At 40.2% G+C, this 17,962-nt stretch overlaps 1 protein-coding gene across 4 annotated transcripts in view; it reads left to right on the top strand.

The window, feature by feature from the left end:
• Positions 1–17,962, top strand: part of NRIP1 (nuclear receptor interacting protein 1) — a 94,479-nt gene that overhangs the window by 13,551 nt on the left and 62,966 nt on the right. For 2 of the 4 annotated variants that reach the window (XM_039713124.1, XM_039713123.1), the window contains exons 1-2: positions 8,398–8,775; positions 15,241–15,325. The gene's annotated coding sequence lies outside the window, so the exon portion shown is untranslated. Of the gene's footprint in view, positions 1–8,397; positions 8,776–15,240; positions 15,326–17,962 lie in introns of those variants that run through there. The other 2 variants (XM_039713126.1, XM_039713125.1) reach the window with 1 other exon arrangement.

The following is a 17,962-nucleotide window of genomic DNA, read 5'->3' as shown; positions in this document are numbered from 1 at the left end:
CAGAATCTGTTTCCATGCTCACTGAAGTCAAAAGCAAATCCTTTATGTGCTTTGGTGATGCTGGTTTCTGGGGATGTAAAATAACACAGAAATTCTTGGAGGGATTTTATGTTTCGTGTTGTGTATCAACTTATAACAAACAGAATTATTGCATGGTGTGGCTCTTCTTGCTTTCTTCTGGATTCAAGCAACTGAATAATGCTAATGCCACTCTTTTTCATTCAAGCCTGGAAGGGATAATAAAAAGACAATTAAACCTAATTACAGGATGACAGCTTCTGCAAATCATTATTTTTTAATCAATTTTTGAGAATTTAGGAAAAAATTCAGTAGGTTATTTTTTATTTTCTGGTATAGATTTTCTTGCTAGCAGGAGCATGCTAGCAGGATCAGAAAATATCAGTGAAAATGTTCAGTGATATTTCAACTCTCAGAGAAGAGAATGGGGAAAGAAAGAATGAAAACTCAGAAGAGAACAGTTGGTCAATCAGAGGAAAAGTATTTTGGTTTGGAGAGTCTGGGCCATACATTTTATCCCAAAAATAATAATAATAATAAAAAAATTTTAAAAAAGGTGGGGGTTTTGGATATCAAGGTGGCAACTTGAAAAAAGCTGATGAGTCATAGAAAACAAAACTGCATGTCTTCATGTCATGATTTACACTGTGTTTTGCTCATAAATCCAAGTACAGCTTATTACTGGAATTGCAGTAGATCTCTGATACTGGGAAAGAGAATTTCAGTAGAGAATAGTGAGAATCATAACACAGTAAATTGTTTCTTCCTTTTTCTTTATAGAAAGGACACAAACAAAATCTATTTACCATTGAAGTAATAACTCTGGAAAGCACATGAAACTATTTCTTTCAAAAATCCAAGAATTTATCTGATTTGTTGTGTCATTTATTAGCTTTCTTTAAGCATCCATATGAGCGACATTAATCAGACAGCATGAGTGGAAAATTACAAATAACTGGTACATAAAGTGGCTTGGGAGAGGTGAAAAAATGTTTATGGACTTAATTATTTTTTGTTGTTGCAACCTGGCCAATTTAACTGCTTGATAATTGTTTGTTAAATAACTGGGACTAGTGATCACCTTTTCAAGAGTTTAAATCTGCTTTAGATAAGCTACACAGAAATTTTTTTTTTTTTCAAGCAACAGTCTTTGCATGTTTCTGCTGGTAGACAATGGGCCAGGCCATTGAAATATTTAAGAGTTATTAAGGATGTGGAACATAACATATTTTAGGAGCTTCCTGTAAGAAGCAATGTGAGTCCTTACCCTTGTATTAAGAAAGTTAACAATAGTATGACGTACCAAGAGTTCCAGTATGGTTTACATTAAAGAAGGAATTTTAGGGGATGGAATAATTTTGAAAGGAGTTTTTCAGAAAAGACATGGATCCATTTGCATTTTGTATAAGATGACAGTATTCTGCTTAAATAAAATAACAAAACAAAGCAAAAAGTGGGAACAGCAGATTAGACAAAATTCAGCGGGTTAAATTTAAACTCTTTTTTCCAAACCAAATAAACATGAAACAAAATGTTCAAATTAGTAACAAAATGCATTTATTTTCTCTACTCAAGTTTTTATTTTTAAATAGTTGTTTTGGCCCCTGTAATGCAGCAAAATGCATGTTGCTCAAATTAAGAATGTAACCCAGATATTCTCTGTGCTAAGTCATCAAAACACAGAATGAATTTTCTTCTTCACAGAAAATACTTCCACCTTTTCTTTTTTTAATAATCATATATCAAACAAGAAAAAAGAGATGTAATTATTCCAAAATTAGAATTACATATATAGAAACAGGGCATAGTATCTGCTGTTTATATATGGCAGTACCCTCACGTTCCCATTCCTTTTAAAGCAAGGGCAGTCTTGGCTAGGCAGCTCTCTAAAATATATGCAAAAAGTGGAAGTGGCAAGGGAAATTCCCCAGCTCTGCAAGGGGATGCAACTTATGTGAACAGAACTGTTGCTTTGTGGTTTATGGTGACTTGAGTCACTCCTATGCCTCTGACAGTTTTATGTCAGATGTAAACTGCTGGTGTAATGATCAACAGCATCAAAGCTGGAATTGTTATATACCTAACATTTAGTGGAGCTAATGTCTCCTAATAAAACCTAGATATTAGTATGCTAATAAAAATATGCAAAGATATATAGTTGGATCAGTCATAAAAGCACAGCTAATATGATTCTGATAAACTTTTAATGTAAAATACAATGAAGCAGAAACTTATCTAACTTTACATGGCCTAGTGATTAGAGTTCTTTAAGTTTTTTGATACACAACTTGAATGGATTTTCTCATTAGGCGTCTGTATGTAAACAGAAACACTAATTAATCACTTATGACTAAATTTGTGATGCTAGGTAGGTAAGCAACAATTTTTTTGAGAATATTTCATCCTTAGAACTGGAACCATGTTTTCAAAACAGTCTCCTTTCAGGTCCCTAGACAAAGAAGCCAGATTTTCTTCAGAATTTCTTAGTTGTACATAATATGTGGGGAGGGAAATAGATTTAATAAAAATACATGAGATGCACAGTTTAGCTTAACACAGCAGTTTCCTGTGCTTGAGTCAGAGCACCTAGTATCATTTGTACTAAAGAATATTATTGCAATTTTAATACGTAATTAAAGTGTTCATTTATTTTAAAATGTTTGTCCAGCACCTGTGTTATTTTGAAGGGCAAACACAGGACACTTAAGCTTTGCTTTTTTAGGTGCTTCCTAATGGTCCTCTCCAGAACTTTATTCATTTGCAGTGTGGTGTTGGCTGCCAGATCGTGTGTGTATAATCCGTACGTACTGTTCATTTCATTTTAGAACATACTGTCTCAACAACACGGCTTGTGTCATCAGGAGATCCACGACAAAGGGTTACCCAGAGCTCGTGTTAGCCAGCCAGAAAAACGGGGCTGTGAAACAAAATTGTTACTGAGAGTAACTTCTGAAAGCAGTGTGAGAGAGGGCATGATTCTTCAGTCCCCTTTCAATCTGTTACTGCTGACATGGGGAACTCCTTTGTCAGAGAGAAGAGGAAAATACAAATTCTGAAAGGGAAATGAATGTTCTGAACAGTTCCAGCTACATGCCCATAACCTTCTCAAATGTTTTCTTTGCATGGGCATGGACCCACAAGTAGGAGCAGTGCTTGTGCAGTGCGATTCCTGCTCTCCTGGTGCTTTCTCGTGCCTGTTTATGAACAGGGACTCCAGCGTGGTTATTTTCTGGATGTGCTTTCACACCACCAGGAACGTGACTCATCAGAACAATGTTCTCAGAAATATAATCTTCATGTTTGTACAAGTGGGATGAAATGGAAGGAAATTCAAGAGTACAGGATGCTCTCTTCTGGATAAAAAAATCCTGGTATTTTAGACTGGTAAAATAATTAATGTAAGGTAGTCATATCAATTTAGCACTTGGACACTGGACTCTTTTATAAAAGGTGTAAAGTGGTGTTTATTTCCTGCCACTAAACGTAAGACCTGAAGTATTAGTCCTGGTTTAGGGTCAAAAATCTGCATGCCCCTACCCCAAAACACACACATGGTGAAATAAGCCTCACCACAGCTCGTGCCTCAGAACAGATATGACGTGCTGGAGGCATGGCCAAAACTCACCAGATGCTGCAAGCATATGATTCCCAGGCCACTGGACTCTTCTATAAAAGGTGTAAAGTAGTGTTTATTTCCTGCCACTAAATGTAAGACCTGAAGTGTTAGTACTCATTTAGGGTCAAAAACCTGCACGCCCCTGCCCCAAAAACACACATGGTGAAATAAGCCTCACCCCAGCTCGTGCCTCAGAACAGATATGACGTGCTGGAGGCATGGCCAAAACTCACCAGATGCTGCAAGCATATGATTCCTCCATGAGAGTTTATATGGTACAGCTGTCTTTAAATGTTTCTGTAATTGAAAAGACTCTAGCATCTGGTCCTTTGCTTATTACTCTTAGAATAAATAGTCACGATCTGAAGTCTACTTTTAAATAATGCAGGGAAAAAAAATTAATTTGAGCTGCTGAGGGTACATTCCTCTCAGATGACCTGCTTGGAAGTACTTGTAAAAATGGAAGTCAACTCTGCAATTTAAAAAAGAAGAAAAAAAAAAAGGAAAAAAAAAAATGAAGTGGAAAACAACTCCAGTAGGGAATGACAGATGTATGCATACAAATACCTTGATAATTTTAAATGTAGGTAGATGAAAAAGCAGTAGTGTGTAGTTTTTATAACTTTCAGCCATAGAGCGTATTCCTTTTACACTTTATTGTGTAACTTTTACACTGTATTGTGTAACTCCACCACCAACAGTTGCAGACTTGCTGCTGTCATGAGGAAAACAGGAGGTGCGCTGTGGTACCCCCTGCAGGAACCCTTCCCTGGACCAGTTCTTCCTCTGATAACTCTGTAAGGTTCCCACTGATTTCAGGTACTCACAGATAGTACTCCTGAAGAACAGCAGACTTTTGCACCTTACTACTTCAGATTTATGGATAAACACCATTATATGATGATCAGTAATTTAGGCAAATCTCCTTTGAAGTCCTTTATTGAATAAACAGGATTCATAATGACTCCTTTTTTCTTTTTATTTTCTATTTTTTTGGTGTATGTGTGTGTGTCTCCCTAAATTCTGGAACAACTAGGTGATTTAATCCTCTCTGAAGGCACCTTTGAAATGGTGGCTAATCTGACATATTACGTGAATTGAACTAGGCTGAGTCAAGGACAGAATTTCATTATTTGTCTATGTAAGGCTGACAAACTATTTTAGAGGAAGATTTAGTCTGGAAATGCATTTCTGTAAAGCTAGCTAGCTTCTCGACCACATCCTAAGCCTCTCATATCATGATTGGATGCCATAAAGCAAGGCCTTAATTATGGTGATTGAAAAAGGTAGTTTCAGAATGGTTAGCTTTTTGAGAGGCTGAGATAACCTTAAATAAAAATCAAAATAAAAGCAACTGTAGTTCTCCCAAGCTCTTCAAAGCACCTTATGTGATTTAAAAATAATCTAGCATTAGCTTAAAAATGTTTGGGAATAATAAAATAGCATTTGCATCTACTTTTTGATAATAATATGTGTCTTTTTATCATACAGCACAGACCAAAGCACAGTGTTGGTCTGTGTTTTGCTTCAGCAAGTTAAAGACAAAGTTTGCTACTGAAGATGCATCTTTGCCTATCCTTTTTAAATGCAGTATTGTAATCATCAACATTATCAAAGAGAAGTTGTAGGTACATCAACTGTTTATTTAATAATTTTTTAAATGGTTAGACAGATTAATTTTGTTCATCAAGAATGTCAGAATCATAGTTATATTTTGGTTTTGAAAGAAGTTTTCCTAAGTCAAAAATATAACTCTGTCTTGTAAAGGAGGGAGTGCATTATAATATACTTTTATAAATATAAAAAATAAATGTTTCTTCTTTTTTAAATGCAGTATTGTAATCATCAAAATTGTCAAAGAGAAGTTGTAGGTACATTTTTTAAATGGTCAGACAGATTAATTTTGTTCTTCAAGAATGTAAGAATCATATTTTGGTTTTGTTAGAAGTTTTCCTTGGTCAAAAATATAACTCTGTGTCTTGTAAAGGAGGGGGTGCATTGTGATATACTTTTATAAATATAAAAAATAAATGTTTCGCTGGTATTACCAAAGTATGACACCAATAGCTCTCCACTAAGTGCTTGCAATTCTGGGAGTGAGTTCTAATGTAAGCTCTATAAATACACTTTTCCCTTCCGAGACTGATGCAAAGGAAGGAAGTTTATGCTTCCCTGTCACCACTGGCCTTCCATTTAACAGCATCTTAGAGTGATGAATTCCCTTCGGAAAAAAAATCAGTGTCCTGTTTTGTGATGTCTGGAGGAAAGTGAAGGTGTAGACACCACCCACAGATGGTAGATAGGTACAGGCAGGGATGCTCACCTTTTATGTTTGGGTGCTGGTATTACCAAAGTATGACACCAACAGCTCTCTACTAAGTGCTTGCAACTCTGGGAGTGAGTTCTAATGTAAGCTCTATAAATACACTTTCCCCTTCCAAGACTGATGCAAAGGTAGGAAGTTTATGCTTCCCTGTCACCACTGGCCTTCCATTTAACAGCATCTTAGAGTGATGAATTCCCTTCGGAAAAAAAATCAGTGTCCTGTTTTGTGATGTCGAAGGAAGTTTATGCTTCCCTGTCACCACTGGCCTTCCATTTAACAGCATCTTAGAGTGATGAATTCCCTTTGAAAAAAAAATCAAACAGTGTCCTGTTTTGTGATGTCTGAAGGAAAGTGAAGGTATAGACACCACCCACAGATGGTAGATAGGTACAGCCAGGGATGCTCACCTTTTATGTTTGGGGAGTGAGTGAGTGTTTAGGTTTGGTTGAAGAACATTCAGAAAGGACCAACAAATACACATCAGTATTTTCATACTTCCTGAGAGATGGATTTACTGTGTGATGGATTTTTTTCCTTTACTTGTACAGGATATTTATTTGGTATATTGTTTGAATTCTCATAGTTAAGTAAACATGGACTAGTGGCACCATTCATTGTGATACAACTATTAAGTGGTGGAAATAACCGACTAAATCTTTATGTTTTATTATTTAATACAGTCTCAGTTGATTGTATCTTCCTGAAACTTGTGTCCTCAAGCAACTATATGCTACCTGACAACAATAATTTTAACAAATACTCCACACACACATTTTTTTCTGTTGCCTGTCCAAGATTCCTCATTTTGTAGGTCTCTCATCTACGCAATACATTCCCTAAGGTTAAGAATGAAAGACGTCTCTACTACAGACACTCTTGATTGAAATAGCAGATAAATTGCTGCAGTAATGAGAAAATTTCCTTTTCCCTAGATAACTTAGCTGCTTAGCATTGAAAAAAATTTGAGATGAAGATTCTTTATGAAATAAAAAATTAAGGATAATTTCTTTACAATCAAAATTTGCTAATGAGCCTATAATGGAAATGAAGAGCAAACCCATTCTTTTAATGGAAGTACCATCAGGCTATATTATGAGACTTATGTTCTCAAAAAGGGACTTATATAAACACTGTGACATGCAATGGCTTTAGAAAATGCTGCTGCATGTCTGGAAGAAAGTGGTTAAAAACACATGATGAAGTTAACCTAAATCTTTCATTGGCTTAAAAAAATAGGTCAAGTAATACATTACTAGCTCCACTCTAAGCCTGTACACAATCCGTACATTCCAAAGTGAAAGAGGTTTTGCTTCACATTCCTACATCTACTTTCATTCATGTTATCTCTCAGTTAAAATATTTAGCTTTTCATAAATGTGACTCCCTTTTGCTTTCTTTAAAATGGAAATTCCTGTGCTCTTTAATATTAGTCTCTTACTAAAAAGACGCTTGAATAGATCATTTATTTTACCTGGGTTTTAAAACTGAAAGGTTGGCATGTGTTAATGCAGCAATTACCATGCAGTTTATATGTGACTTGCAAACAAATTTGTTTCTCTTTCGTCAGTCTTTGACTGTGGAAGTGAAGTATCATGAAGCACTCTGTAAAGCGCTTGGCAGACAGTGTGCGACACGTCGAGACGTTTGTTAAACACAGGCACACAGGAGGTGTGATGAAGGTCGCCTGCACTTTGTAGCTCCGTTTATACAGCCAGGTTCAGCCTGTATCTCTGCGTGCTCTCTTTGGTGGCAGCAAAGTCTAAAGAACAACTTGACATTCAGCGCAATTTCTGACAGAAGAGGCTTGGGGGACGTCGCCTACCAAAATGCAGGGCTGACTCTTCTTGGGAAGCACTGCCCAACTCCAGGCTGCTTTTTTTCCTTATTTTCCCCCTCCCAAACTGTATTTATTCGCCACGTGGGCAGACAGCATGGCTTTGATGAGCCGCTCTGCCCCCGATCCTGGGGGCGCTTCCCCCCGCCCGTCCTCCTTCCTTCCCCCGCACCACAGGGACCGCCCTGGCAGAGCCGGCAGGGATGCTCCCCGCCGCTCCCGGTGGCCTGGGAAGCAGGGGCCGGGATAAGGAGCCGTGCCGGGAGCCGGCAGGGCCGCGGCCGGGGGCAGCGCCAGCCGGGAGCAGCCGCAGGTGCCGGGGCGCTGCCGGGAGCATCCCGGCCTTTCCTTCGAAACAGCGGTAGTAACAATAACAATAATAATAACAACAACAATAATAATAGCACTGAAGTTTCTGGCGCGTGTTTTTTCGGAGGAAAGGCTGGAAACGTAAGCTGTAAGCCGACAAGTACTAGTCACACTAGCAGCCCCTATTATTCCAAAGCAGCCGAATGGGGAAAGGAAAAAGAAAAAAAAAAAAGAAAAAAAAGAAAAAAAAAAGTGTTATTTTTAAGCCATTGCCGCTTTCATTAGATACGGGTCCTCCGGTGCTGTCGCTCCTAAGTTTGTTTCCCGGGGGCTCTGCGACTTCATTCAGATTAATTAGAGAGGGCAGGAGGGGATGGGATCCGCGTACGTGCGGCCGCCCTGCCCTGCCCGGGCGGGGCGGGGCGGGGGGCGCATCCCTGCATGCCCGCATCCCGCCTGCCTCCTGCCGGGAGGTTACCAAAGGGTTAAGAAACTTGGCTGGAGAGATGAATGGCGCGGCGCGGGGAGGGGCCGGGCTGCGCCGCGGCGGGCGAGGTGGAAGGCGGAGAGGGAGGATCGCGGCTGCGGGTTAGGCTTTGAAAGTCAGCCTCGCAGGCATTGCAGCAGAGCCCCGAGCCGCGGAGAGCAGCGCAGCGGAGCTCGGCTCGCCCTGTATGTGCGCGGGGATGCGCGGCGCGGGGGGGACGCGCGGACCCGGGGGTGGCGGGAGGCGGCGCGTCCTGCCCTGTCCAGCCCCGTCCTGTCCTCCCGCCGCGGGGACCCGTCCGCCCGCCCCGGCTCCGGCCCGCCGGGGAAATGGCCGAGCGGGGCGGGCCGGGCCGGGGCCGCGCTGCTGCCGGGCGGCGGCACCGGGGAACAATGCCGGGGTGAGCCCGGCGCGGCGGCGGCGGCCGCGGCACCCCCGGTGCGGGCGGAAAGTTTGCCTGGCCGCGGTGGGTTTGGGGGAGCCGCCGGAACGGAAAAGTTACTAGTCCGTCCCCCCCGGGAGCCGCGAGTGTTCCGCCGAGCGCACGGCCGGGCCCCCTTTATCGCGGGGAGCCCGCGCCGCCCCTCGCGGAGCGAGCGAGCCCCGCTCGGTGCGCAGCGGCTGCGGCGGCGCACCTGCGGGCCCGCCGCCAGCCCGGGGCTGCCGCCGCCGTCCCCGCTCGGCCGCGGCTCGGGCTCGGCTCCCTGCGCCCCCCAAAGATGCCTTCTCATCGCTTCGCGCTCCTTAGGGACGTCGCTGTTTCCCTTCTAGACTAAAGGTTACTTTTCCAGACGTTATGTGCCTTTTTTTTTTTTTTTTTTTTTTGGTGTGTCCCCGAAGCCCTCTAAAGGTGAATTTTAAAATTTTTTCTTCCTCCCACTTCCACCCTTCGTTTTTCCCTGCAGAACGTGTTGTTTGAGGCTCTTCTTTCGAAGTGTCAGTGGGTGATTAAGTTGGAAGGTAGTGAAACCTAAGGAAACGTAGCGTAGGCAAAACGGGGGCAGCGTTGTAGCGAGCAGACAGCCTTATGTATGTGCTGCACCTTTCTTCTTCTGTCTTGTCTATCCTGGTGATTTACTGGGCTTTTAGTTTAAAGAAGGATTCAGATAAAGTGCTTGACACATGTTGAAGGTGTTGGAAAAAAAAACAGTGGGATTTCTGGCTTTGGGATTATGTTGTTGTTAAGAAGGCTGAAGTGGAAGTTGTCCTCTTTTGCCTCATCTCTCTGGAATCTGGAGACTATATTATTCCTTGTTTTATTTTGAGGGGACCTGCTGCAGTGTCAGACAGCTCACAGGCTGATTAGAATTTAACTGAGTCATGGCACTATAAATGTTCAGAGATACCGTAAAGCTTTATTTAACAAAGAGTGCGAATCCAATCTGCGAAGACCTGTGGGGAGGAAGCAGTCACTTGTGGAAAGGGGGTGGTGTATTCCTGAGCAAGTAGGGAACATTTTCTTTAAGACACAAATGCGATTTACTGCTTCTAGGGCTGACTGAGCACATGAGAGAGTGACACATTAAGATGCCAGATGACAAAAGCTCTCTGAGCTGAGGGTATCTTGTGGCTGGGATCACATTTAATGGCATCTGAGTAATTCTGCTCTATGGGCATCAGTAGCTAACATCTTGGAAAGCAGAAGTTCTCATCAAGAACAGTGTTCAGGCAGCTTTGGGGTTTTTGTTGTCTGAGGCAGCTGTGTTCCCAAACTTGTGGTTGAGAAGTTTGGATTGTTGTTCTGTCAGTGCTCTCCTGAGGTAGAGTTGATGTGGACTCCAAAGCAAGACTGAGTTAGGCGTGATTGAAAAGCGTATGTAAGGGTGTTTGTGTTCTGAGTTCCATGGAGGAGGTGGGGAGTAGTGACTGCTTGTTTTGGGCAGGGGTGAAATCTGACCTGCTGCTGGACTGGCCTGTGCCTCTGGGTTATCTAATGAGCAAGAACTATCAATGGCTTTCAGGTTTTGTAGGCCATGCATGCACAGAATACAACATGCAGTCGAATGCCAAACCATGCTGGATTGAGGTTTTTGGGGTTTTTTCTCTTTTAGTCTTTTGGCAGAAAATTGTGGGTAAAAACATCTTTTTCTTTGCTTCCCATGCTTGTTTCTTTTTCTAAAGTGAATGATGTGCTAACCAAAATTTACGATAGTCATAAAAACTATGTTGATAAAGAAGCAAAAGTAAATAATGGTATTATATTGTAAACTTAAAAGGGTGATCTAATCACTGGCTGTATCACCTGCAGTGTTTGGGGTAAATTTGTCCTGTAAAAGGCATCAAGAAAAACTTCAAGTGGTTCAGTTAACTCAAACATGTATTAACTTTGTGATGTTTGCCTGCAGTTTTGCTTATTGCATGATTTGCTTTAAAGAATTGACAAAGTCTTGCTTGCTTAAAGGTTATTTTGTCTCTTCAGAGCAAACTTTCTTTTTCAGGCTTTGAACATTGGCAGAAAGTTTATATAGTGCCAGCTTTATTATCATTAGCAGTGAGAGCACTGTTAACTTTGCCAGGAACAATGCGGGACATGGCTACAATAAAAGATAAACCCTGTTTTGCACTGTGCAGAGCACATGAATAAACTTGCTCAAGGCAAAGCCAGGGAGTTGCATTTCCCCCAGTCAGCTGTCCTGCTCTAAGGCTGTGCTTGACACCTCCTTGCAGAGCTATCAGAGAAGACAGGAAGACCATAAGATCTCTGAATTATTATTTTAGAATAGTCTTCAGAGCTTGCCTGTATCTTGAACCCCAAAAGTCTTGTGGGTGTTTCTTTTTCCTGTATGTGAATGTGGAGGGGGTCCAGAAGAGAGCCTGGGGAAGTGTGGGGTTCCCAGCTGGGTGCCTGGTTTGGGGGCACAAGCCCCTTTTCCATGGGGGGCTTTGGTGGCTGCCCTCCCATGGATGGGGCCTCCAGGCAGGGCAGGGCTCTGCCACCTGCTGAGTGATAGGTTGGGTGATGAGCAGGAGGCAGGGTTAATAGGATAGCTGTCCTATGGATTAAAACATTTCAACACCCTTTTGGGACAAGAAGTGCAAAGTTTGGAGTATAAATCATTGCTGCTGAGGAGGGTGGGTAATGGCAAGCAAGCAGAAAGGTATGTAGGTAGGGAATGAAGTCTGAGCAAGAGGAGAAGGTGTGAAAGAATACGCATAAATGTATAAAAAAATAGAAAGCATAAATTTGACAGTCTGTCTAAATAGCCTTGAACTAAAGACAAAAAGGTTAATGGTAACAGCATTTGTGGTTTGCTCTTTCTTCCTGCCAACAGGCCAAAACGATAAGAACAGTAACTCTGAGCTGTGCTGGCCTGCTTGCAGCACACAGTGGGAGAGCTGGGGGGAAGTGTTTAGCAGGGTTGTGGCATTGCTTTTCCACATTTTGGTGTTAGGGATTCACTAGCTGCATTGGAAAAGACTGAATTAGAAAACAGCATACAAGGGTTGGCACCCAGTACTTCTGGGTGAACGTCTGGGTTCACGTGAAAACTCATGTGTTTCCCAGTGGGAAGATATTCCTTGGGAAAAGTGGGCAGAGGGACTCTTTTGGTAAAGATGAATGCCTGCTCTTTAGGGTTTCTGGATTATTTATTTCAAATACTTGGAAATGCTAGCAGACCTATTTAGCACTTGAAAGAATTAATTTGGTAATTTATTTGGCTGTCTGTTGCAGGTCACTTGGCTTGATGGTTGAAGAAAGAGAATAGAAACTAAAACTCATGTAAATAAATATTCATGTGTAGAAAGGGGAAGAAGCAGTTGCTAGACATCTTAGCTTGGGTCAAACCCCTCCTGGCATAGTCTTCTCATACTTAAATTGTTATTGGAGCTCATTGCTCTTGTTTAATTGCCTGTCTTGAGTGAAATTTTGTTTTCATACCACTTATTTCTAAATTGCCTTCAGCAGAGGAAAACCAGTGTTGCTTGTAGACTAAATCAGATTAAAAGCAGAAGCTACAGATCTTCTGTTTTAGTCAGTGGTTTCTAAGACTGAGTTTAATGTAGGAGAGAAACTCGGTGTTGGGAAAGACTTCTGAGAGGAGGATCTTCCTCCTCTCCAGAAAGGAAGTTGTGAGGGAGTCCTTGCAAAGAAATCAGGTGCTAGATGTGTTCCAGTCTTGGATGAAACTATTATTTGAAAACAAATAAGGAAGTATTTAATTTGCCCAAAAAATAGTCCGTGAAGTTTAGTGTTGAAATGTAGCCAAGCAGTATATCTTGCTCACAGATGAACTGTATTTTTGTTCTCATTGGTCTTGGAGTTGGTATTGTTTGGATTTTTTTTCCATAGCAAACTTTTAAGATTCATCTCTACCTGCTTTCTGCTTCTTCTCTGTGCCCCATCCCCCTGTGAAAAGAGAGAGGGAAGGTGAACTGAAAAGGCCTTTTCAGTGATGTCAAAAGCAAGGCTTGCCTCAGATGTAAAAAGAAATGACAGTTCTTGCCCTAGGAGATGGCCTTGTTGGTGGTGTTCGTGTTACCACCTATCCTGCATTTGGTAGTCCATAAAACAACACAAATCAACATTCCAAAAACTATAAGGTGTGTAAAGCGAGTGGTTCAGATACAAAGAGTTTGGGAATAGAATATTATTCTAGAAAAGTTTTTTTTCCTCCTCAATATTTAAATCACACTGAAGAAATACGGATTTTTTTTCCCAGAAATAACAAATTCTGTTGTTGTCTTTTCACTGAACTCTCTTAAACCTTTTTTTGTCACTTGGAATAATTCAAAAAAGACTGTTGAATGCTGACCTAAAGGAAATCACATCTATACATTGAACCTTCATGGCAGTACTGTATGGAGTGTGTTTTTGTGTCTTGTTCTGTGTTTTTCCCTATTACGTGGCAATCTCTCTTCTCCTGGAAGTAAGAATGACTAAATTCACTCACTTGTCAGTGGTGAAAAACGTTTTGTCTACATCTGTAGTATAGAGCAGTAATACTGAAATTGACTATTTTTCCTCAAATTCTGGTGCCTTGTTTTTTTAATAGCGCTGCTTTCTTCTGCTCTTTGGGACCTCATGTCCTGTTTTTCATTGTCTACAAAAGATTCCACATCCAGCTTATTTACCCTTCCAGTAAAATGGATTTGAGAAGGCTTTGAACTGTGTTTATTTTGTCACTTTACCTCTCATTTCTCTGTTAATGTTTATTGTGATGGCAGATCTTTCTTCACCCTCTTTGTGAATACAAATTTTGAGGACTGCACCCCTTCTGTGGTGCAACTTGCCTTTTCATTTTGTTATGTATATGGAAGAAGGATTTAAAATATTGTCTGCATGTAATTCCAGGGTATTTACTTATTTTTCAGCTTAATTGGCTCTGTTGGGCATCTTTTGTTGGGTCTTGGTGCTGGCAGTAGTCCAGCATGCTGCTGTTATTTCATGTCACTGAAAGCTTTGAATAGATGTTTTTTTGGATGATGACCCATTGATCAACACCTGTATCTTCTTTCCTGGTTAGCAAGCACATTGCAGTGGTCAGAGTTAGATGTTTTCTCTAATCTGGCTTGGATCCAAGTGGTTTTGTGGAGGGAGAAATGCTCAGATGTGCTCCCAGCACACACATTTCCCACTCTTCCCCCTCTATCCTACCCACCTGGACCCACCTGTGGAGTCCTCAATGCTTGAGAAATCTTCTTGTTTAAAAAGCTTGGATTTTTTTAAAGTTTTTTTGTGTTTTTTTTAGGGTTTTTTTTGTTTGTTGTTGTTTGTTTGTGGGGTTTTTTTTTTGTGGGAACAGAGGCTAAAGGTGTTGCAATAAGAAGAGGAACTCTCCCATTACCAACCAGAAGGAGAGAGGGGAAAGTTCAGTTTAGTGGTGGAGAAAGTATCTTCTTTTTAATTTTTCAAGTGTATTTTATTGTATCTAAAGTTGACTCTGTGCATAATAAGCTTACTGCTTTGGGGATAACCAAAAAAAAAGACCTTTAGTAGTGAGGCTTGTTACAACAACAAGGCTGAAATAGCAGAAAATAAGAATGATCTGGGCTAGCTCTAAGTTTGCAACCTTAAGCAAAACTTCACTTAAGAATAATGGACAAATGTTGAGAAGAACTTCTAAGGTTAGGATTGTAATGGAAAACATTCTTTAAAATAAAATAGTGTTATATACTGTTCTTAAATCTCTCAAAAGCAAATATTACAATTTCTGCTGGTTTATTTTTTTTCTAACTAATTTTGTTGCATTTAGCATTGCACTCACCTGTTATACTGTACTCTTGTCTTTTCCTTATGTATATGCAAATTAATAGAGGCTCTTTAGAAACTGATTTTGATGTTCATGGGTGCAAGTTTGAAGTGTTAAGCAGTAACCACTACATAGGAAGGAGGGCTTTCATGTCACAGCTGTTTTTTGAATGAAAGGAAGGAAAAGAGGATTCTGGCTTAGAGTTGAATGTGGATTTTGTTCAAGACAACATGAGTTATTTCTACTGGTTTTACTCGTGGTTCTGTCTGGAAGATTTTGATTTCTGAAGTTTGGATCTACATTGTTCTTCTGGTATGAAAATGTTATTTGCAGCTTGTACTAAACAAAATAAAGCATTGCTCTCTGTTATACCAACTGTAAGAAAATAGATCAAGACGTATTAGGTAGGAAAGAATGATTTGCAGAATTTCATGGGGGGATTTCTGCTGTTCTTTTCAGATCCAGCATGAAATTTTTGAGGAAGACAATTAATACATCCTTGGACTCCTGAAGGAAGAGCTTTCCTAATGGAATCACATTCAAGGTAAAAAATTTGTTTGGGTTGTTTACCTTGTCTCTTTCGCTTGGGGTTTGTTCTTTGTCTTGACAAAGCTGTCAGAAAGCTGTGTGCCCTGTATAAGCCTTTTAGGATTATAATATGTTTTGAAGTGATAAATGCTCAAGTTAATCCTTCTCTTTTACTGTAAGAGTTGGGGTTTTTTTTAATATATGTGCTGATTAAAGAAAAATACATATTTTTGTAATGTCTGAACTTTCTGTGTGTAATTTGCTGTTAAGTTCTGAAGATTTAGCCCACCTATTTGGGAGGTAGCTAAATAGTGAAGAACTTGATATACATATAATTTCAGAGTGAAAGAGAAGATTAAATAACACTTTCTATGTTACCATCTCTCTTATTTTTTAAATAAAACAGATCCAAATTGAGCTTGTGTGGCAAGGGACCATCACAGTAAAATCATTATTAGATATTACGTTACAATGGCTTGTAGACATTTAGCATCGCTGTCATTTTGTTTGGATCTGCTCCCTTGCTTCCCATTTCCTAAATCCTGTTTTTCTTTGATACCAGGGAATAATTCCCCGAGTGTTGTCCAGTGATTGCTTATGTATATGCACTTTGGTTTGTGAGTCATTTTATTCACTTGAGTAGCCCCACTGTCCTCAGTGGGCCTACATGCGTGCCTAAGAACTTGAGAATGCTGATGAGCATAAAGAATACAATTTGGGCATGTAATGGTTGACAAGCAGTTGTTGTTTTGTTTCTTGTCTCTCTTAGGACTCATTTGCATTGCCTCCAGTGGCAACTTTTGTGAGCATTAGTAGGGAAGGTCTAGAAGCTGGAGGCAGTCATACCAAATCCCAGCCTGCAGAGCTTTCTCGTATCCACTGTAACGACACAGACTGCAGATGCAAGGATATGTTTTTCTCTTATTTTAAATAAATCCATGCGTTGCTTGACTTTGCTCAAATACAACATTGGTCTGTGTAGTGCTGTTTGAGCATCGCCAACACAATAGAATATAGCCAAGTGAAATCATTAGAAAATATATACACTTCCTACATTGTAGGGATTTGGATTTAACCAGAATCAGTGCTTTGGAAATAACCAGAAATTGAGATTATAAATCCGTTTTTTCCTCCCACAATGTTTTTTTCTATTTAACTTTTCAAAAAAAGAAGTTGAATGTTGCTGTAGTGCATCTTGTAGTTGTCTGAGCAATTGTATTTACAGAAAAGTAAATGGTATTACTTGCTGGTCTCAGAATCAGTAAGTCAGGCACTTTGGAATTAAAACATAATTAATTAATTAGCAATTTAAAACTGGAGAATTGTTGTGATCAGCAGCAGATGGTCTCTTATACAGCTTTAATAGAACTTAGTAGACAGTGGCTTTTGTGGCAACAAGCCTTTTGAAATCTCTCACATCTTCAAAGTAATTCAGAGCTTTGGTTCAAGATTATTTCCCCTTTGTAAAAGGAGTTCTATATAATCAGAGTTGCAGAAGCATAAACTCTAAAGAAGGATGTTGCACCAAGTGTTCAACTTGTCAGTAAGGTGGTTAAGCTAAAGGTTTGGGAACATGGTTGTCAGTGTACACATGGCTGATAATCCCCACACAGTTTGCATTCTGTTTCTAACCTGTATTATAAAGCAGTTATGGGCAGTCATTGTTGTTTTTTTTGGAGTGGGGAATAGATTTGTTTACTAGTTATAAGCGTTAATTGTGGAATACCAAGCTTGGTATACCAAGCTTGCTTGCATACATAAATAGCTTTGTTGTGGAGTCCAGTAGTGTCTTGATCAGAGGTTTGTTATTGTCACTGGGATTAGAGTTCTTGTTTAAGTCAAGTCAGAGTTCTGGACCCTTAGGGTAGACTTTCTCTGAAAGAGTACTGCTTTAAAAACATTTCTGCTGGTCTTGTTGATGCTGTGTAACCTTTGTGAATTAAGAGATGGAGCAGAAGGCAGCCATGCTTTAGTTGAGCTTGCATGAAAGGAAAAGTTTGTAGCTAGAATGAATAAATTATGTCTTTGTTTAAGTCTGTGCAAGTCTGAGAAACTTCAAAGGATGCAACTCACCTGGAGATGCATATGAGAATTACATACTCATAGTAAGTGTAAGTATCTTGTCAAAAGAACAAGATGGTGACTCAGTGTGAGGAGGGTTGGCAGAGGCAGCCTTTAATTGAGGAAAAATTGGTCACTGTAAACCAATTATGTCTTGTTTTTAATGATGGCTTTCAGAGAACAGCAAATGAGTGCAGTATGATCTTGGCTGATAGCATGTGCTTTTCTTGTTGCATATAAACCCAGAAGCCTGAGGATATGAAGTTGCTTGCAGAAGTTTCACTTTTTTTTTTTCCTTCACCCTCCTCTAAAGAGGAAAAGGTAGGCTGTGCCAGTGGAAGAAACTGCACTTTTTTTGTTGTTAAACTGATCAGTGTTTGAACATATTTTGTCTTTGAGGACTAACACAGGGGTTGGTAACTTGCAAGGTGGGGAAGCATCCCTCACTCTTTCTGTAGCATGGCATTCAATATTAAAAGCAAACTTTTAGGTTTAACATATTTGAACTTGTACTAGATAGGGTTAATAGGCTAGAACAAAAGGTCAAAGCATAAGGCATTAGGCTTAATTAAGGGAGAGCAAGAGTGGCGGG

This window comes from Passer montanus, unplaced genomic scaffold (assembly GCF_014805655.1).
Source record: "Passer montanus isolate IOZ18808 unplaced genomic scaffold, ASM1480565v1 scaffold28, whole genome shotgun sequence".
NCBI classification, from domain to species: Eukaryota; Metazoa; Chordata; class Aves; order Passeriformes; family Passeridae; genus Passer; species Passer montanus.
The sequence above is the reverse complement of the archived record's forward strand: the minus strand, read 5'-3'. Positions and strand labels throughout refer to the sequence as shown.